Raw genomic sequence first — 22,391 nt, forward strand, 5'->3', positions numbered from 1 at the left:
TTCCTTCCTTCCTTCCTTCCTTCCTTCCTTCCTTCCTTCCTTCCTTCTTCTCCTTCCTTCCCTCCTTCCTTCCTTCCTTCCTTCTTTTTTAGTGACTTTACCTGTTTCCACTGAGATTTTCTATTTTTTTGTTTTAATTATATAGAAGGTTAATTCCAGGCACATACATGTAAGAGATAGATATACATATGAATTCAAATCTGGAATAAATGTACATATATTCTTATCTTTCAAGACTTCTAACAATTAAATTTTACAACTATATTCTCAGTTATTTTCATATTTAACCACATATTTTATTGGCTTTATTCGTTACATTTTTTATATAACATATCTTCTCCTTTCTTGAATTCGTTATCCTGCCTTGTTTTTTTCCTCAGCTGGAAGAGATCTTCATGTAACCTTAAATTTTTTTTAATAAAGGGTGTTTGGGTGATATAATTTCTGTGTCTTTGAACATACCTGTCTTTTGTCATTGCATAAGAGAAATTACAGTTTGGCAGCTGACAGAATTCTTAAATTGCGATAACGTTCCCTTAGAATTCTACAGAAATTGTACCAGTGTCTTTTAGCATAGTGTTACAGATGAGAAGTATGATATCAGTCTGATTTTCTTTCCTTTTAAGCAACCTAATTTTTCTCCTTTATGAGGAAGTTTGTCATTGTCTTTGCTCTTGGAGTATCAGAGTACATCTGGAAGTGTGTATTCTTTCAGTAGTCCTGCTGCCTAGCACAGCATTTGATCTAAGGCCTAAAGACTTTCTTCAGGTTAAGGAAATGTTCTTCTGCTATTTCCTTGATTATTGTTTTCTTCTGTCTTCTTTATTGATGATGTCTCCATCTGGAACTCTTATTAGACTAATATTGATTGGATATTCTGGATCTCTCTGTTATATCTTATGTTTTATCTGATTATTTAAATCTCTTGTGTGTGTGGTGTGTGTGCACTTTTTTGGGAGGGGCAGTGGCATTTCAAAAGGAGCTGATATCCTGCCCCTATTCAACCTTTGGCTTCTATTATATTTGGAACAAACCTGTCACTTTCCAAAGAAGCTGTGGACCTATTTCTGTGTCCAGCCATTCTGTGTGGAGAAACTGACCATATTCCTGATGTCCCTTAATTTGCCTTTAAACTGCTGCCTATGATTCTCCTCCAATCCTGATTCTCTGAGTTGGGGATTTTCCAAGACTGTTTTCTGGAAACCTGTACACTTACTTCTTAGGGGTCTGTACTAGTCTGTTCTCACGCTGCTAATAAAGACATATCTGAGACCAGGCAATTTATAAAGAAAAAGAGGTTTAATGGACTCACAGTTTCACATGGCTGGAGAGGCCACACAATCATGGCAGAGGTGATGGAGGAGCAGAGGCATGTCTTACATGGTGGCAGGCAAGAGAGCGTGTGCAAGGGAACTGCCCTTTATAAAACCATCAGATCTCATGAGACTTACTCACTATCACAAGAACAGCATGGGAAAAACCTACCCCCATGATTCAATTACCTCCCACCAGGTCCTTCCCACAACATGTGGGGATTATGGGAACTACAATTCAAGGTGAGATTTGGGTGGGGACACAGCCAACCCATATCAGGGTCTTTGCAGAATCATGAGCTTATCAGTACTAATTAGTTTTTCCTCCCATGTCCCATCTACTTTGTATCTTCCCATATTATTCAAAATGTCTGCTTTATTGATGGCATCTTTCCCTGGTTCCCAGCATTGCCAGTCATGTTTTGGTCATGTAAATCGTTTTTGGGGGTAAGGAATGAAAGGGAGTAAATATATGAGCCCAATTTACCATTCCCCAAACCAAAAGCCCCGATGTGGAAATAGTGGAGAGTTCTGACACATCATATGGATAGCTGGACCAAATGACCTTCCAGCCTCATCTAACTCTGGGAGGCTTTTTCTTTAAAGCAGCATAATTAAAGGGTTGAGAAACAACTTTTACTGAAAAGGCCAGAGAGATAGAGTTTAGTTTACTCAGGAGAACAGAATAAGGTGAGACTGAAATGGTGAGTCACACTAAGCCTGCTGAAGATACAGCAGGAGGAACTAAGATTAAATTACAGCTGAAGTGATTCATATTGGTCACTACAAAGATCATTTAACCCTTAAAAAGTTGTGTGGCATCATGATACATTGCAAAGCCAAGTCACAAAGCCTCATTTTCTGGAGCTGTTCTCTTTAAAGGTAAGAGGATGGACTCGAATCACCTTCTGAATTATCTGACAGCCGTGTGACATGATTATACCTTGGTGCCTGAGATGTTAGTTGGGAAATAAACAACAGCATCTAGTAAACTCTCCTGGGGGGGAAAAAAAATCCTGTTTTCACCCAGTCTTACTGATTTTTTTTTTTTTTTTTTTTTAGTGTGAAGAGAGAATGTTTTGTCAAAAACAAGTTCTCCAAATTTGTAAACCTGATTGGACACATCTTTAGTTTCTTCTCAAACATGCTGGGAAAAATAGGAATGTCACTGAGACTCCTTCATCCCCTTGCAGCCCCTATTCCCTGGGGCTGGGTAGAGGGCTAAGCAGAGGGCAGGGGCTGGACCAGGGAGAGAGTGACAGGCTCTCTGTGGTAGGTCTGTGCCTTGTCACAGAGCCTCCTGGGCTCAGGTCTGTGGTGGCCGCAGGAGAGCCAGCTCCACGCTGTGTGGCTGGTGACATTTCCGGCTGCCAGGGCCCAGCCAATCAGTGATGGACCCAGCTTGCTTGGGCGATGACACATGAAATATGATAATTTTCTGCCAAACGGCTGGAAGAGGGGAAGGAAGAGAGTGTGTGTGTGTAGCTGGGAGGGGTCCACACAGGAGCGCCTGTGATGAGGTGGGAGGGTGACAGTGCACTTGCTTTCACGGTTTGCCTGGCAGGACTAGGCAAGGGAGGGAATGTGATGCTGGAGCGGCGGTAGGAGCGCCCCTGTAGTTCCTGAGGTGAGCCACTGCCACTGCTCTTAGGCGGGAACCAGCGGAGAAGCAGACAGCGCCATGCTGGAGCTCTGGGGCTGGGGTGAAAAAAAGAAACTGTCAAAGGCATTTGCCTTCTTATCACACATGAGCAAGGTTAGGACTCTTGTTTCTTCTCAGTGCTGCCTCTTTAAAAGCCAGAACAAAACTGCAGTAAACACCATCTCACATGAGCAAGGTTAGGACTCTTGTTTCTTCTCAGTGCTGCCTCTTTAAAAGCCAGAACAAAACTGCAGTAAACACCATCTGGGTGGCTAAAGTACTCGAAGAATAATTTTTTTTCAAAAAAATTTAGGCTGGAGGTTGTCTCTCCCCCTATCTTGTTTTTCTACCTCCATACCTTAAAAGTGAAAAACAAAACAACAGAACTCAATGACAAAATCTCGAAGAAGGGCCTAAGTCTGAATCGTAAAGACTGTAACTAAGGTTCAGGTGGTAGTTCTGATTACTGATTCTGGTTGAAAGAAAGTGTGTCTTGGAATGCAATGTGGCTCTGGATTATGTTCGAGTTTAGCAATAATGGCAGAGCTATTCTTTGGTTTGTGGACATGGACCCTGAGCCTGCAGAGCAAGGCAGGGCAGGGCAAGGAGTGCCTATGTTGAGCTCTCAGGTGCAGAGGCCCCACTCCCTTCAGCCACTGTTGAGGCTCCCCGGCCCCTGATCAGCCAGAGGCTGATGAGGTGTGACACGCCTGCTGACAAGAGTGCCCTGTCTCGTCTGACCCGTGAACATGGGTGTTCAGAAGTGAAGGATCATAGTGTTTACATAACATGCCGATTAGTCACTGAGAAGCTCATCACTGCAATAAATATTTATGGCTTGCATTTGCATTTTTTCTCTCTCTCCATGTATATATGTATAATATATGTGCATATATTATACATATATGTTTTTTAAAAAGCACCAATAAATGAAATCCTTATCACTGCGTGCAAACCTACTGTGGCTTTAGGCATGGGACTGGCTTCCTGCGCTGGGAGTGACAGCTATTCCGAAGTGATAATTGGTGTACTGTGTCTTTAAAAGGTTAAAACCCCTTTCAAAAAAGGTCTGGACTCCTAGTGGAAAAGACAAGCGAGGCATGGGTTGGCTCTGGATTCAGAAAACAGCTGCTGATTAGATTCTGTGTCTGCGGGCTGAATTTATTCCGTGTTTTTCAGCAGCAGGAATTCAAGAGGGATGCTTCTGTTTGGGTTTCTGATCGTGATTTATATTTATTCAGAGGAATAACAGAGGGTGGATCTGTCCCCGGCGCGAGCATGCTCACAACCAGCCGACTCTCCCATTATCCAACTGCCTAGTTTGGTGCTTCAATGTACATGGCTATTCCGTGTGCATATGTGTGTATACAAACACGCATGCATGCCTGGATGGACATACGTTTGCACAGGTTATTTTTTAAGGACAGTTCTTTCAATAAGGTCTTTACCCCTTACTTGAAACAGGTGTTCATGAAAAAAATGCACAAAATCCTGCCTGGCCGGAATAATTCATGAAGAAGGGGCTGGATCCGTGGGTCAGAGAACACAGGACCAGTTTGCCATCCCAAGGCCGAAGGTAGGGGACTCTGGGTTTTTATTCGGCAGATGGATTCCTTGCGCTGTATTTTACCTTGTGATTGTGTTTTTGCCTGCGGCCGCACCGAGAAGCAAAATAACAAGCTGCGATTCCATTTTGTGGCTGCCTTTCTTAGGCAAGGTGTCCGGCTGCCAAGGCGCAGGGGCTGGCCGGGTGGGCTGCGCGTGGCGGCCGGTGCCCCCGGTGGGCTGAGCGCGCTGCTCGGCCTGGTGCTGGGGAGCGGCGCGAGCCTCAAGTGACCCCCGCGCGTCAATCACAGGCAGCGGCGGCAGCGGCGGCAGGGCTGTAACCCTGTGCGCGCCGTGCGCTCCAGCGCTGCTTGCAGCAAGCTCTGCTGGGCTCTGCACTCCCACACTGGCGGGCCGGCTCCCGAGGAGCCTGGGCTGGGGGGCACAGGCATCGCGTCCCGTGGCACCTGCGTTTTTTTGTGTTGCCTTGGCTGCTGCTCCGGGATTGTTTAGGCGGACTCCAGTAGCCTGCTTGGTTGAGAATGAGATTGGTATGATGCTGGCTGCTGAGACAGAAGGGATAGCTTTCTCTTCCCCACTTAATCCTAGCCCCCTGAAAATATTCCTAAAGCAAAATCATCTCCCAACCCCCAACCCGACCCAACCAAACCGAAACCAAACTCCTATTCTATTGGGGATTCTTGCCTCCCTGCTAGCAGAGAGAGTGTCCCCTCCAAGTTATGCCCCACATTTTACCGTCTTTTAAATGGAAACACTGATGGTGCCGAATGGTCCCTGATGATATTGTCCAGGCTGCTGAGGACTCTTGAGTGTGGCAGTCCCCCTGAACCCGCGTAGATTGGATAGAGAGTGGTGGTGCAGAGGAACTTGGAGGCCCAGCATTGGTTTCCTTTAACGTAGCTGGTTTGGTTTCTGTTGCAGGTCAGAAATATTTCTGTGGCTAGGCCCTTCCTTAACTTTGGGGGCAGTGGTTGCAGGAGGAGGTTCTGCAGGTCAGGTCGCTGGGTGAGCAGCACCCTGGCCCTCTTTCTGGTATACCTTGACATTTCTAGTAGCCCTTGGCATTGTAACCACAGCAACCAGGTGCCCACTAGCTACCTGGAATGCTTGGGTTTTGTTAACTCTGGTGTGCATTTTGGGTGTTGTGGGGGGAGGGAAGAGGAAGAATGAGGTGTTTGCTGAACTGATCTGCATGTCAGTGTTCTCCAGCCCCTGTTTGTGTGATTATGTAATGATCAGACGTGTGCCCAAACAGCTCCCCGCCATCTCCTGGCTCTCCCCCAGACTGAAGAAATTGGGTGCTACAGTTGTTTAAGATATCTTTATGTAATTATGTGGGTGCTGGGGGCAGGGAGAGAGTGGGGGCAAGGAGGAATAATTCGAGCCACTTAAATGTGAAGAACACAGGTCAATGATCCTGTGTCCCTCTGAGGATGGTGTGGTATTAGCTCTGGGTCAGTGTTGATCTGAAGACCCTCCCGTATCTCTTTCAGCCAGTAATTGCTTATCTGAACTTTCATTTGGTAATTTCCCACCGCTTGCACCCTGGAGACAGTTGGACCCAGGAGAAGGACCCCTGCAGGGACTACAGTTTCCCAATTCCAGGCAGAAAATGAATCCTGAAGCCAGGGTAACCGGCCAGGTCCCAGCTGTTCTTCAATGGTCCCGCTGAGCAGCCAGTGTGGGGAGGAGTTCCTGTTCATCAAGGTGTCACTTGTGCTCTGGGGTTGGGCTATATACTGTGGGGCTGAAGAGTAGACCTCAGATGCTGTCTGAGCTGTTTGAGATAAGCCCTTTAAAGTTGTGATGGCTTGCAGAGGCTGGAGGCCCTTTACATCCTTGCATTTAAAGATTGTGGGAATTTTTTGCAAGGAAGGAGAACAGCTGCAGGCAGGAGGAGAGGGTGTGTGTGACACTTAGCTCTCTCTGCTTCCTCCCCTCTCAGTCTAGTTAAGGCATCCACAGGATACAGAATTGTTAAAAGGGACTCTCCTGTCACACCCCTGAGCACCTCAGCCTGGGGCTATTGGGTAGATTTGTTAATTTGATGGCAAAGTCTGGGCCCTTAAAGCTAAGATTGTTTTTTTGCCCTCAACACCCCAGTGGGTTTGCTTTGAGGGCCAACTACTACTGTGAACTCTGTGGCAGTGGATCAAGATGTGCTCAACTGGCACTATTGTTGAGCTGTCTCCGCCCATTGTGCTTTAGTGGCAGCCACCCTCCTTGGAGTGGAGAAGTGTGTGCTGCCTTTGGGCCCTTGCCAAGTGAGCCATTGAGACATCTAGTGTGTGAAAGGTACAGGCAAGAGGAAGATGCATTTAGTCTGCAGTCCTGGCAGGTTCTAGGACCCGACTTGATGAAAGATAACATTAAGAAAGCTGTTTGACAACTGGATAGCATTTAACTTGTCTCTCACTCCCTACTCTGTGAGTTCCCCGATGTCTTTAAGGCTCTTTTCTGCCCTCCATGCTGAAAGCATGACATGCTGTTCTCCATCCTGTTTCCTGGGGAGTCAAAGTATATTTACAGATCTGCAGATGCACTGGGCGGGCAGGCTGGAAAACACTGGCTGTCTCAACAGGCAGCACTGGCATTCTGGGTCAGACTTGGCCAAAGCCCGTGACCAATTTTCTTCCTTATCAGTAAAGTAGGTGTAACCATCATAACCTTACTAAGACCACTGAACTATGTTGTGAAGAAAAATGAGATACATTTAGTGACATGTGCACTGTAGTTGATGGGTACTAGGATAATACCACAACAATTTGGAACTCACATTTACATAATTGCACTTATCCAGTTGGGACCTAGATGGCAAATCAAAAGAAAGGTCATAAGTCCATGAGCTACAGTTCATGAATTTTGATCACTGGGGGAAATTTTATACCCTCTTTCAGGCCTTTACATTTACTTCAAGTTTTAAGAGGCTTGGTTATTAGTTTGTCAAATGCACCTAGCAAATTGGAAGCAACTGATACTGTACTGTGCAAGGATTATTAAAGGTCTTTTATCAAGTATCAGTAAGAAGTAAGAGTAACACAAGAAACAGGAAAGTTTAAAAAAATGTAAAAGGCCCAAGAATTCAAGGCATGGCATTCTAGAGCTAATATGAGTGTTTAATGTAAGCAATTCAGTGAAATTTTATGTATTTTGATGGATCTTTGGTATTCCGTTTTATAACATAATAACTGATGCTCACAGTGACCCACATGTATCCATAGAAGTTCAGATTATATTTTGTTCATCCAATTTAAAAAGACATGACAGTTTTGAAGTATCCCCAAATGATTTTTTCGCCTGATTCTTAGAGAAAAAACTGCAGCTATCCATGATAATGGCACCTGCGAGGTTTCTGGATAGCCGGTGGCTTACTGGTCAAAATTGTATTACAACTATAAAGCCCTGCTGTTGAAATTGAGAACTTTATGATCTTTTGTTAGAATTTATCAGGGAACTACTATGCTACTGTTATTATTAGTGGTTATGTTCTAACATTTGATGCTAAAGAAAATACTCCTGAACCTCAACCTGTCTTGTGATGATCAGGAAACACACTCAGAGTTCTTCCAACTTGATGACTTTAATTCTGGAGTTGGAAGAGACCTGATGATGGAGAAGATGCAGCAGGAGAGGTAGACCCTAGTGCCATCTGTTTCGTACATCTGTGTAGCAAATGTAGACTTGCCACCTTCCGGATGTTGTTCAAGCTGTCATGGCCACACCTTTATGCTAAGCAATGGTGTTTTTCAGTTCAGACGTCGTGCTGAAAACTGGAAGGTAGCTGAGATACACGAGCAGTGCTAAACTTGGCCTGACCCTCTGACAATGTGCTCAGTTAAAATTTGCTCCAAAACAAAGGCAAGAGGAAAAACAAAAGTAGGGGAAAATAAATGTAGATACTTTTAAAATAGTATTTTAAAAATTCAGTACATATGTGGAAAATGAGAGGACCTAATTAAAAGTAATGGAAGAGTATTTCTCAGTTTCTAGATGCACAGACATTCACTGTTTTGGTAACTTACTTGAAAAATTCTTTAACTAAAAGAAACTGTCAGTAACAGGTTATTGAATATAATTGCAAATACTCAGAACTCTCCAAGGGTTCCCTGTATCTAATTGTAATATGATGGAGAAAAGGGTATTCCCTGAAATCCCAGGGGGCTTGGAAGGCAGAGGAGGTGGGGTGTGGTGGTGGGAACTGACTGAACCACACTATCCAGAGGGCTGCCCAGTTGGGAGGCTTCACCTCCAACCTGTTGGGAGGTTGGAAATAAGTGCTTGGGAGGCGGGACAATGATGGAAGTGGTGACTTCATGACTGATGGGACTCCCCTCCTCATTACTAACTGTTTTTGATATGCCAGGTGCAGCTGGAATTCTTGTAGATAAAGGGGGAAGCTTTATATCTAAATATGAAGTAGGGGTGATCTGAAAATGCCCTTCAGATTTGGGGAACAAAGCCAGGGAGAAGCATAGGGAAGCTAGTCTCAGAAATCTTGAGATCTCTGATTATCGGTGGACCCTTGCATTGGGGTTTGGGTTCAACTTTTTAAAAATGTGTTATGTATGAATAACTGAGATCCAAAGAAAAGCTAATAAACAAATAGTAGAAGGATATGGAAAAAATAAAAGCAGTGTTATAAATACACGATGTGCTCTGCCGAATCTCAGTCACCAGTTTTAGTCTATTGAGTCATTCATTGGACTTCCAGGCTTAGCATTAGATGTTGAAACTATCTTAAGATCAGAGGAGCTGGATACAGTGGCTCATACCTGTAATGCCGGCTACTCAGGAGGCTGACACAGGAGGATCACTTGAACCCAGGAGTTTGAGATCAGCCTGGGCAATGTAGCAAGACCCTGTCTTAAAAAAAAATAAAAGTAAAATTATCTGGACATGGTGGCTCACACCTGTAAATTCTAACTACTCAGGAGACAGAGGCAGGAGGATCTCTTGAGCCCAGGAGTTTGAGCCTACCATGGGCTATGATCACATCACTATACTCCAGCCTGGACTATAGAGCAAAGACGTCTCTTAAAAACAAAAAGATCAGAGATGCCCTGATAAACATGAACTGATTTAATTTAAATAGAAGAAGAATTTTGAAATCCTCCTCCATCAAAATTCTATACAGTAGAACCTTGACATTCTCAGTGGATACATCTCAAGCCCTTGGCAAATCCCCAAGTTTGCAACTGCAGAAATACTTGCATAGGCTCTTGACTTCCTCCTGAATCAGGTTTCAGTCCAGAGTGAAGAGGTTCCTATGACTATTCACAGGCTACCAATTATTTGCCTTTTCAACTTGCATTCAAGGAAATTAAGTTTCTTTCACCTCCAGAGTTTCTGTTTCCCTGGTGGCATCTTGGGATGGGGGAACTGGGCCTTTGAGAAGGTTCCCTCTCTAGCTAAGTGACTTGTTCTTTTCTGTGGCTTTGCAACATACAGTTCACATTTGTGCTCCAGAGAAAAGACAAATTGCCATGTGGTGTGGCTATTAGGGGTTGTTCACAAATAACTGAAAAAGTGATGAATCTACAAGCATCTGCTTGGTTTGCTAAAAAATTGCACATGCGTGCAGCCCCTCAAACTCTCCCCAATTCCCTGGCCCTCAGTATACACTTAATACAGTGTTAGAAACTTCCCCTGACTGTCAGCAAATCTTGATGAGGGGAATTGGGGATCGCACAGCTGAAGCGTCTGGTAAAGAACTTAAAATGAGAGCATCACCACTGAAATCTTAGCAAGAGAAGCAGAATGTAGTCATTTGCTCCATGCCCTCATTTTGAAGATTTCAAAATTTGAGAAAAAAACCCACTATGATTATGATTGTATTAAATAAAGGAGCCAGAGCATAATGTACCCTGGAGGTTGGGCCTTGCTGTACCTTGCTGGAAAGATTCTCACAAGAATGTTTTGGAGTGGTTTGGGGAGAAGCTCATAGAATTTTAAGTGGGTTTGGAGCACACCAATTACAATTGAGGACGGCATCTTTGCCCAGCAACTAGAAAAGATATGGCAGGAACTGCAGCAATTTGATATGAGTTTCTTATTAAAATTTGTGTTGTGACCATCTTTTGAAATAACTTTAATGAAATAGCCCCTAGATGCAAATGAATGCTTATAAACTGTGTAGAAAGGTCTAAAGAATAACATTATGACCAACACTTATATACTCACCAGTTGATTTGAGAAAAAGAATGTTACCTGAACCTTTGACGTCCCCTGTGTACCTCCCTCCACCCCATCCCTTCCCTCTCTTCTCAGGGATTACCATCTTCTGGACATTTCTTTTTTTTTTTTTTTTTTTTTTTTTTTTTTTTTTTGAGACGGAGTCTCGCTCTGTCGCCCAAGCTGGAGTGCAGTGGCCGGATCTCAGCTCACTGCAAGCTCCTTTTATTCCCCTATGCTTTTCTTTATTGTCTTATCCTCCTGCATTTGTATCCCTAAACAATATATTGTGTAGTTGTTTGTGTTTGTGAACTTCATATAAATGGAATCACACTGTTTTATTCTTTTGTTCTTAATGCTCGCATTTAGTCCATGCACACCATACCAGTAAGGCTCACTGGTTGACAAACAACTAAACTATTTCCATATTAGTTGGTAAGTTGCTGCTTACCTGATCCTTCCCAGGTGCTCCTATGGTACTTCTCCAAGTCCGCCCCTTTCTAAAGGGATTACATCTGGCATAGCAGGGGGTCTTGGGTACCAGCTCTGGCACTAGGGCAGGGACTTCATTTGATTGGACACTGTGCCAACTGGTTGTTAAATGTTTCGTCCTGGATTCATTCACATTGTTGGGTGTAGCTGAAATTTTTTCATTTTGCTGAACCATAATATTCCACTGAATGAATATATGGCAGTTGATATGTCTATTCTATTATTAATGAACACTAGCTTATTTCCAGTATTTTGCTATTATAAATAGTGCTACTGTAAACATTTTTTTTTTCAAGTTCCCTGCTAAGTATGTGTGTAAGTTTACTTAGGGAATACACATAGTAGTAAAATTACTGGTCATAGACTATGGGCATTTTCAATGCTGCTAGGATAGTTCAGAATTTCTATTGTGTCATATGAGTTTCACTTTAATCAAAAATTAATTTACAATGTGTTTAACCAATATCTATATCCAGCTGCAATTGCTCCTACTGCTCTCTAATCTTGCAAACACTTTATATTTTGTAGGATATTGTCAAAAAATTTTGCCAGTCTTATGGATGTGTAACAGTATCTAATCTGGTTTCAATTTATATATGTTTGATTACTAAAGAGGGTCAGTATCTTTTCATAAACTGTTGACCTTTTGGATTTTCTTTTTTTGTGAAGTACCTCTTTAAGCCTTCTGACCATTTATTTGAAAATTGGGTAGTTTACATCTTTCTTATTTATTTGTAGGAGTTCTTTATATATGCAGAAGACTATTTCTCTGTGTTGCCAAAATACCTTCTCCTTATTTGTGATATTTTGTTCACCATCTTTTTTAGTATCTTTACAGTGGCAGAAATTCTTAATTTCAATGTAATAAAATTTATCAATCTTTCTTTTATCATTGAACATTTTGTGTCTTTTGAAGGACATCCTTAAGAACAATTCTTATATTGTCTTCTAAACATTTAAGCTTTGCCTTTCATGTTCAACATTTTCCCTTGAGAATGATGATTTTTATGGATTTGATATTCCTTATCATGATGAGGAACTACTATTCTGTATTTGCAAAGAGCTTTTTTGTCTTTCAAATTATATACATGGAGGTTTATTAAATACTTCCTCTGTATTTATTGAGAAGATTTATATAATTTTTTCTTTAATTTGTTAATATCTGGTAAACTAATTTTCCAAAGTTAACTTAACCTTGCTTTCCAAGAATAAACCTGACTTGGTTGTAATGGGTTCATTTCTTATACTTTGCTAGGTTTTTTTGCTAATAAAATTTAGAAGTTTTATATCTATCTTCATGAGTGTGTTGTACTATAATTTTCACTCCTTATGTTATCCTTGGCAGGGTTTTGTATCATGGTTTTGCTGAATTTGTAAAGTAAGTTATAAAAGGTTTCCTCTTTATCTGTTCTCAAAAAAAGATTATGTGAGGCTGGAATTCTTTCTTTCCTGAAGACTTTTAACCTCTGATTCAATTTCTTCAATAGATAGTGGGTATTCAAGTTTTAATTTTTTTCTTGAATCAATATCGGTAAATTAGATTTTTCTAGAAATTTATCCATTTTATCTGAGTTTTCAAAATTTTTACCATGAAGTTACTTATAAGATGTTATTTTTTGATGTTCTGTAGGATCTGTGGTTATGTCCCCTTTTCATTTGTAGTACCTTCTATAATTTTGTTAGTCTTTTAATAATTTTCTCAATGTTATTAGAGACTATCTCTAATCCTTGACCTTATGATCCTCTCCATCATTTGTTTTCTAGTTTATGAATATCTATACTAATTTTTATTATTTTCTTCCATCTAACTTATTTACATTTGAGCTATGTTTCTTTCTTAACTTCTTAAGGTAAATATCTGGATTTTTAATTTTCAGGCTTTTTTTCCCCCATTATGAGCATTGTAAGCTATACATATTTACTCTAACTTCATGTATTTTGATATGTAATGTTTTTATATAATTTATTTCTAAGTATTTTATAATTTTCACTATGATTTATTGTTTGACTTATGATTTAAAACTGTGTTTCTTTTTAATCCTCTTAATATTTGTTTATTTTTCTTATTGTTACCTTTTTGTTACTAATTTCTAACTTAATTGCTTCATGGTTGCCAAATATTGTTTGAGTGCTACCAAGCCTTTTAAATTTATTGTAAGACTTGATATGTGGTCACTTTTCATAATGTTCTGTGGATCCTACCATTGTTAGATGCCGTGTTCTATGTAACTCCATTAGATCAAGCTTCTTCACTGTGTTGTCCAAGTCTTTTGTGTCTTTACTGATTTTTGTATGCTTGATTAATCAGTTACTGAGAGAAATATAATCTCCCACTATGATTGTAGATTTTTTCTTTCTTCTTATGGTCTGTCAGTTTGTGTTTTATATATTTTGAGCCTTTGTTATTAGGTACCTATAGGTTTGAATTGTTTTATTTTTCTGGTGAATTGAATCTTTTATAATGAAGCGAAACTTGTTTCCCTAGTAATTCTTTTAGTCTTAAAGTCTATTCTGATTAATATTAACATAGGTTTACCAACTTCATTTTGGTATTTTCCGATAGAGCCTGAAGTACAGCTTTTAGAATTTTCTTTATTGAGAGTCTGTTGGTGACAACTTCTTTGATTTTGTTTGCTTGCAAATACACTAATTTTCCCCTTGTTTTTGAGAGAGGTTTTTACTGGATAGAATTAGGGTAGAATTCTAGGTTGTCAGTTATTTTCTCGCCAACACAATGAAGATATTATTCAACTGTCCTCTGTTTCCATCGTTTCCTCTAAAATCTGCTGTCCTGTCTACAGACAAGACTCTCTCCTTTGAGAATAATCTGTGTTTTCCCTCTGGTTCCTTTAAATTGTTTGGTGTTCTACAGTTTCACAAAGCATATCTAGGTTTATATATATTTTTATTTCTCACACTTGGTATAAATTGAAGTTCCTGGTGTGATAGTATCCTTTATGTTATGGGAAATTCTTATCCTGTCTCCTCTTCCCATGAGGCTACAAAATATAAAAGTGAAGGTCACTTTGTTGGCTAATGTCTTCAAGCTAACTTCAGGGATTGGCTCTTATTCTGGGCTTCAGATTTTGCTGAGTTAATATGTCTTACTAACTTGCCAGCTCATCGGTCATTTCAAAAGATGTTTTTCTATAGTTTCCAGTTTGCTTAGTGTTTTCGGTAGAGTTGGCTACATATCGAATCCACCATAGTTCAGGAAATGAAAGCCTATAAGGTTTTCTTTAATACCACAATAATCCTTAACACTTGAAACCACGAAAGACTATACCAAATCTATTAACAGAATGTATATATCCACATGTATTTATTACAGTGGCCAGTCTATTTAATGATTCATTCAATAGATATGATACTATGTTCTTAGTAATGTAATTCATACATGTTTCTTCCAGGCTAAGACAGAAGACAAGCTGGTGCTAGTGGGTTGGGTAGGGGTGCTTTAAACCTGCCAATAAGAGTCTTACTGGAATAGAAGTGAATGATATTGAGTAGATATAGGTAGTTTAGCCTTTAAATGCAAAAGTATATCAGGTACTAGGGAGTTAATTATTATTTCTTAGTAAATTGAGAGAGCTGATGGATTTTTGGCCGATTTTCAGTTCTACACACTGGCAATTCTACTTTAACAGGCTATTTCTCCCTATATAGCTTTTATTCCAAACCTGGAACAGAGTGAGTTAGGATTAGAGATGGTCTCTTTCCTCTTCCACTTACTAGATGCCCAGAACCGCTCACTGTTTTCTCTTGTGGATGCCTGTTGTTTTTTTCTTTTTGCTTTTTTTGTCTTGGGCCAGAGTTGTACCTTCCTATCTCTTTAATCTCCATTTTGTATAGAATTATAGGATTCACTACCTGCAGACCAGCTCTCTTTTGGAGAAGTAAAAAGTGAAAGCATCTAGTTCTCTAATACTATCTCTCTCAATTTCCAACAAACAGGACTTGGTTGGCAGCTGGCATCCCCAGGTCCCCTTCCACTGCCCATGTGTCTGAGTTGCGCTTGGCTGAACTCAACTTCCATGCCTCTTGGCCAGGGGAATTTATAAACTCTCTTTGTCCAAGAGGTTTCCGACTGATAACTCTGATGTGGTTTACTGCCAGGCCAGCGGGTCCTGCTGCTCACTTCTTGGTGTAACTTCTGCGCAAAGGACAGTTGGGTTGTCATTGTCCTCTTCCCTTCCTGTGAGCCTACTAGTGGTGGGGCACAGCAGATGGACATTCTGGCTGCCGTGGGCCTCCTGCAGGCCCAGGGGAGGGAACCATGCCAGTCTCACGTTCTCTTCCCATTACTGCTGCCTCTTTGCCCTGTTAACCTCTCTGTTCACTTTTCATCCAGCGAGAACGGGGATGCACCTCATATGGGGGTTGTCTTAGGTAGGCATGTTGGCACTGGTTGGTGAAGCTTTCCCTCTTTTCCCATCTTTCCCAAAATTCAAGGTGGTAAGAGCTCACCTTGCTGCCACTGCAGAGTAGTATGGCATTTGCTTCCTCTGTCCTCTCTAGCTCCTTTTCTCTCTGACTGTGGCCCCTCTCCCCTACCCCTGTCCCTAACTATCTTAGAGAAAACAAAAACAATTCAGGGGTTATCAAGGATTACAAGGAAGGGACATGTTTTTCTTGGACAAAGACAAATGACCTCCTTCCCTCCCAAAGCCGAGTAGTTTTTGGAAAGGCACTTCCTCTTTTTTAATCTAATATATGCATGCTTTCTACCTGGGAGGCAGAAGCCACAGAGGGGTCCAGTGAGAGCCTTGCGGGCTTGCCAGTCTTCTCTGTGGGTGGGTCACTGGCTGGTTTTGCAGAACATCTGCCCCTCTGAAGCAGGCTGAGGACCAGTCTGCCTGGGGGTCTGATCATTTCCACTAATTTGTAATGGCAGTGCTGGAAACGCTTGCAGCTCAGGGGCCTGTCACCTAGGCTTGGCTTGGAAAAGGAGGTGGTAGACTTTGAGGAGAGACAGAAAGGAGGGAGGGAGGGAGAGAGAGAGAGGGAAAAGGAAAAGGGAAAGAAAGAACAAGGAGCAAAAACAAGTAAAGGAAGCAGAATGTAAGTAACTCACTCTTAGCTTCAGAGGACAGCACTTTTCAGTTTCGACTGCATGACATCAAGTCTCTTGTTAAAATGTTTTCTAAATTGAGTATAATTTACATGTAATAAAATTCACCTTTTGAAGTGTACAATTTAATGAGTTTTGATGAGCAGCTGCATCAGTGTAGCCATCACCATCATCAAAATATAGAACATTCCCATCATCCCTTAAAGTTCCTTCATGCCCGTCACAGTTAGTTCGTCCCTCCCACCCCCATCCCCTCGCAAAACTGTGTTTTCTAAAACTAGAGTTTTGACTTTCCTAGAATTTCATATAGATAAAATCATAAAGTATATACTCTTTTTGCTTCTGGCTTCTTTTTCTTAGCATGATGCTTTTGAGATTCATCCATGTTGTATAGATCAGCAGTTCATTATTTGTGTGGCTGAATTGTATTCCATTGTGTGCATATGTCACAGATTTTTTTTTCTTTTTGAGATGGAATCTTGCTGTGTCACCCAAGCTGGAGTGCAGTGGTGCAATCTCGGCTCACTGCAAGCTCCACTCCTGGGTTCAAGTGATTCTCCTGTCTCAGCCTCCTGAGTAACTGAGACTACAGGGGTGTGCCACCACGCTTGGCTAATTTTTTGTATTTTTAGTAGAGACGGGGTTTCACCATGGTGGTCAGGCTGGTCTCAAACTCCTGACCTCATGATCCACCTGCCTTGGTCCCCAAAGCGCTGGGATTAACGGCATGAGCCACTGTGCCAGCTGCCACAGATATTTTTATCCCTCTACCTGTTGATAGAAATTTCGGTTGTTTCCAGATTTGGGCTGTTGCAAATGAAGCTACCGTGAACACTCACATGCAGGTCTTTGTGCCTCCTCAGCTCTCCTAGGTGAAATCCTCCAGGTGCACATTCTGCCTGTTCTTGTGCCTGCTAGCCTGTCACCAGGTGGGTTCTTCTGTTTTTCTTCCTACGAGTGAGCATCAGATAAGAATGGAATTGTGGATGCCACTACCTGTGCTAGTCCCTAGCACTCACTTAGACTATACTCTATTCTAATTGTCTGTTGACCTGTTTGACACCCTCACTAGGCTACAGACAATTTGGCATAGGAATTAAGAGCACAGGATTCAAATCCCAACTCTGCCATATACTAACTGTGTGACCTTGGACAAATTACTTAACCTCTATGTGCCTCCGTCTTCTCAGCTGCAAAGTGAGGATAACAGCACCTATGCCATGGGGTTATGAAATCAGATAGATAGACAGACATGCTTGGTCTATAGGGAATACTATGTTGTTGAATGACTGGACAAGAAGTAGTATCAGGGTCTGGAATGCACACGTCAGATCTCCTTTTAGCAGCTCATAATGGCACTGGAACTGTCTCCATCAACTGCTCTGTTGCCTGGCACCCACGCACCCCAGTTCCCACTGGATGACAAGCACTGCCTTAACACTGCATGAAGAGTGCTTGCTTCCTTTGTCACCTGCTAGCTCTTCTTCCAGCTTGGATGCTGGCTGCCCCCTCTTACTGCTAAAGTTCTGTTTCTGTTTCCCTGAATGTGTATTACTCTTTGAAAAACATAACTATAAACTGTAAGGGATCCCACCTGTTTGTTTTGTTCCTTCTCTCAGTTCTGGGTCCAGATACATCAACTATCTAGGAAGCAAGGCCTAGAAAGGCCCCACCTCCACACTCTTAAATCCTTATACCCTAGTTCACAAAAATCTTCATGTTCCACAGGGCTGAAAGCCCCCTGTTGACTAGAGACATGGCAAAGGAACCACAGGCTCAGAAATATTTGTCCTACAAGAATGTAACTGTCAGGGCAGCCTTCATCATAGCCAGGGTTGTAGATGCTCATCCCGCTTCTGCAAGCCAAGGGCCAAGGACCCTTGTGGATGGCAGCTCTCTTATTAGGATGGGGGATTGGAGGCCCATGAGGGCAGAGTTGGAAACAAAGATTTAGCCTCACAGCCCTTAATCCAGAGAAGCACTTCCTGGGTCTGACCATATTCTCTCTGAAGAATAAGATGATTCTGGACCAGGGTGATCAAAAGAACTAGAGAAATCAAAATGTAGGATTGATCTTTGATACTCACCAAAGTGGGGCATAAAGTACAATGAAGTACAACCCTCTGTGGGCCTGTGGGAGGTGTTTCTAGAGTCTAGGAACTCCGAATGGTAGTGCGTCACGGTCTCCTTTTATGCGCACTCTGTGTAAAGCATGGTGGTAAGCACCTTCCATGGATAGTCTCCCTTAATTCCGCTTCTGGGAGTAGAAGATGATTATTTTCCCTTACAGCAGTGGGTCTCATCAGGGGGTTCTGATTTTGTTGGTCTGGGGCAAACCCTTGGTATTTGGACTTTTAAACACTCCCCCAGTGATTTTAATGTGCAGCCAAGGTCAGGACCTGTTTTACAGTCAAGGGAATTGAGGCTTCAGAGGTCAAAGTCACTGGCCTGGGGGTCACCAAGCTGTGTGGGGAGGCGCAGTTAGAGCACAGGCCTGTGTGACTGCATTGTTTGACCTGGGACCCTTCTTCTGCTGCCAACCAGAAAACGGTCAGGACCAGGCACGGTGGCTCAGGCCTGTAATCCCAAGACTTTGGGAGGCCGAGGTAGGCAGATCACTTGAGGCCATGAGTTCGAGATCAACCTGGGCAACATAGTGATACCCCAACTCTACTAAAAATGTAAAAATTAGCTGGGCATGGTGGCACATGCCTGTAATCCCAGCTACTCAGGAGGCTGAGGCATGAGAGTCACTTGAACCCAGGAGGTGGCTGCAGTGAGCCAAGATTATACCACTGCACTCCAGCCTGGGTGACAGAGTGAGACTGTCTCCAAAAAAAAAAAAAAAAAAAAACAAGAAGGAAAATGGTCAGTGCTGGCTTCAGGGTGCTGGGCAGGAAACGGTCAGTAGGGATGCAAAGATGCTGATGGCTTTTCCAGTGCATCCCTGCTGACCCAGCACTCTTTAAGAGGCAAGCACGTGTGTGCTCTGAGTCTAAAAGGCTCCTTGGACAGAAAGCCATCAGCCTTAGCTCCTGGCCAGCTCAACAGAGGAGCACACCACCCAGCTGCCCGTCAACTGGTGGTCCAGGCTTAGCTTGGTTGCATCTGGCTTCAAGAAACAAGGACAGATGCTTTTTGATTTCTTTTCTAGTGTCAACTCATAGCCAGGCATAAATGTCTTGGTCCCTGCTGAGGAGAGAAGGGTAGGACAAGTCGGGCAAGTGTGATCTTTTCCAGCCTCACCTCCAGTAATAACTGCAGAATAACAAGGCTTGAGTGCTCACTGCATTTATCAGCACCACGCTGAGGACCTTGCACACATCACCTTATGTTACCTTCACAGGAATCTTGTGAAGTAAAGACTCTTAGTATCTCAATTTTTCAGATGGGGAAACTGAGGCACAGGGCATCTGGCAGCAGAAATGGGAGTGATCCTAGGCAGTTGCTGAGCCCGGCTCAACTCTTAGTCATCATCCTACGTGACCTCCATAGGTCTGTTTTTGCCTTGTTCTTGAATTGTTTCAGGAGCCCCATCTAGTCCCCAGCCTGAAAAATCAACTTGGAGCAAGGGAGATGCTGCTTCATTTCTGGCACAGAGTTGGATCCATAGCAGAGGTTCAGTACATGGTAATTGGTGGATGTATTTTATTTTATTTCAGTTGATTTTATTTCTCCAGATTCTACAATATCACAGTACTGTGATAATAATAAACTTATCCCAGGAATATAACCCAAGTTATCCAGTTTTTTTTAATGTTTTGACTTTTAAGTATTTCTAAATACTCTCCGTACTCTCTTAATTGTGTCACATTCAGTTTTAGTGGCTGTGCTACGTTCACACCCTATAGTTGTCCTAGAAGAGCACCTCTCTGCGCTGTAAGAGCCTCGGTGTCTTTCTTTGAAGGATTCTTTACCGGAATAGAAACTGAAACGATTCTAAATGGTAGCTATGCCTGCACCATCCAGGCCCTCGGAATGAAGTTGTTTGTTTGGTGGGCTCTTCCAGGGTAATCCACACAAAACTCTATCCCAATGTAGTAGCAGACATTGCCGGCACTCTGCTCAGATGGCCTTGGATCACTTTGGCCACTTCTGTGTGCCCATCCATGACAGTCTGTAGCCAGTATTAATTAGAGCGGGAATATGAAAGGTCAGCCACCTTGCCCTAGCAGTGGGGTATGGGGGTGTACAAACTCGGAGGAGGTTCAGTTTACATTCCAGGACCCTCCCTGGGATCAGGCTGAGGCTGGGATGTGGCCTGAGATCATGCTTGGCTTGGCCTCTCCCCTCTCTGTCCTGCTTCTCCACTCTCCTACAGACCACTCTGGGGACATTTCTTCAATGAATCACTCATCTAAGAATCCTTATCTCAGGGTTTCCTTTCGGGGAACATGACCTAAGTGAAAGCAATGTGGGCCGGATGTCTTTCAGACCAGCAAATGCCTCAAATTCTCTTTTAAGCATTCCTTTGAGTGTCCAGGATTCTGCCCTAAGCCTCCACCTAAGCGGGGGACCCACTTCCCAGGAACACTAACCCAGCCCTCCTCCTCACCACTGGCTCATTCCCGTAGGTAGTTTCTGGGCTTTCCAGCTCTCCCTGTCCTCACTTCTTAGCCAGACTTTACTCTGCCTCTGTTTCATTCATTCAATACCCAACAGGTATTGAATTCCTATTCTGTGCCAAGCATCCTCCTGGGTGCTGGCGTACAGCTGTGAATAGAGCAGACAAGGAGCTTGCCCTAACAGACCTTAAGGGAAGAAGGCAATTCACAAGTAAACAAAGAAGCAAGACAGCACACATTAAGATAATGGCTGTGAAGGAAATAAGCTAAGGAGGTGATGGGGTGCCAGTGAGGCAGCCTCCTGGGCTGTGTGCATGGTGTCACCTTCCTCCTCCTCTTCAGCCCTTGCATGCCTGGCCATACTTACTCCTGAAAAGAGCCACCTCTGACATGCGTCTTAATAAATGCCAGTGACATTGTGTTATCTTTGTCTTTCTTGCCCTCTGAGTGGCATTTTGTGAAGTTTAAAACTCTGCATCTTGTTTTCTTCCCTAGGCTTCTGAGGCACCAGCCTCTCCTGGTTTTCTTCCTGCTTTTCTGGCTTCTCCTGCGTAGCCTCCTTTGCTGCCTCCGCCACCCCTCTGCTTGGCTGTTGAGGATCGCAGCTCCCTAGACTCGGTCTGAGGATTTCTCTTCTTACAATGTAGTCTTTCCCCTGGGTGAAGGTGTCACCTCCCCTGGTGTCAGTTTCCATGCATCTCATCTGGACCCCTCTTTGGAAGAACCGACTGTAAATGCAACCCTCTTCTCAACATCTCCACTTGGATGACTCAACACATGCATGACTTGGCTCAGCACCTTCCTACATGCATGACCAACCCACACCCCAGCCCCTGCCTCAGCCTGTGAGTCTCTCCTCTTCAGATGCACCCTGTCTTAGGAAGGGGCATCACTGTCCCCCAAGCTACTTGGGCCAGAAGCCGGACTTCACCCTCTCCTCTCCACCACCTGATACACCTAAGCTGTCACCAAGTCCTGTCCATTCCTCCTCCTAAGGACAAGTGCATGAATCCATCCACTTATCCATCCTGACGTCCACTCCCTCTCCAGGCCACCATTGCTTGACTGCTGCAGGAGATTCCTCATGGGTCCCCCGCATCCTGCCTTGACTCTTCCAGACTGTTTGCATGGGCCCTGATCATGTCTGTAATTTCTTGCTGAACTAAAGATAATTGAAAATTCTTCCCAAGGTATGCACCACCCCAGGCGATGGGCCCTGTGTACTTCTCCAGCCTCACCTCCAGCCACTCTTCTTTCTCCCTCTCCTTCAGCCTTCCTAACAGACATTTCATTCCCAGTTGTGGCCTTTCCACACGCATTTCCTTTTCCCTGGGAAGCTTTTCAGGGAGGCCCATATGTGTGAAGGCTGCTTTCTTTTTCCCTGAAGTGGCGTGATCACCACTGGGATGTGGGGTGAAAGAGACCACTACTGCCTCTCTATTCCCTCTCTACTGGGAAATTTGGAAGAGGTCTAGGTGGAAGCACAGAGAGTGGGGAGAGGGAAGGGGTAGACAGGCCCAGCCCAGGGACAGGCAATAAGGGGGTACGTTGTCTGAAGAGAACATAAAAGC

At 43.2% G+C, this 22,391-nt stretch overlaps 1 protein-coding gene across 1 annotated transcript in view; it reads left to right on the plus strand.

The window, feature by feature from the left end:
* Window positions 1–2,672: 2,672 nt before the first annotated feature.
* Window positions 2,673–22,391, plus strand: part of HIVEP3 (HIVEP zinc finger 3) — a 413,652-nt gene continuing 393,933 nt past the window's right edge. Inside the window, exons 1-2 of the mRNA XM_023221309.3 lie at window positions 2,673–2,940; window positions 4,420–4,531. The gene's annotated coding sequence lies outside the window, so the exon portion shown is untranslated. The remainder of the gene's footprint in view (window positions 2,941–4,419; window positions 4,532–22,391) is intronic.

The sequence above is a fragment of the Piliocolobus tephrosceles genome, chromosome 1 (genome assembly GCF_002776525.5).
Source record: "Piliocolobus tephrosceles isolate RC106 chromosome 1, ASM277652v3, whole genome shotgun sequence".
Taxonomy (NCBI): domain Eukaryota; kingdom Metazoa; phylum Chordata; class Mammalia; order Primates; family Cercopithecidae; genus Piliocolobus; species Piliocolobus tephrosceles.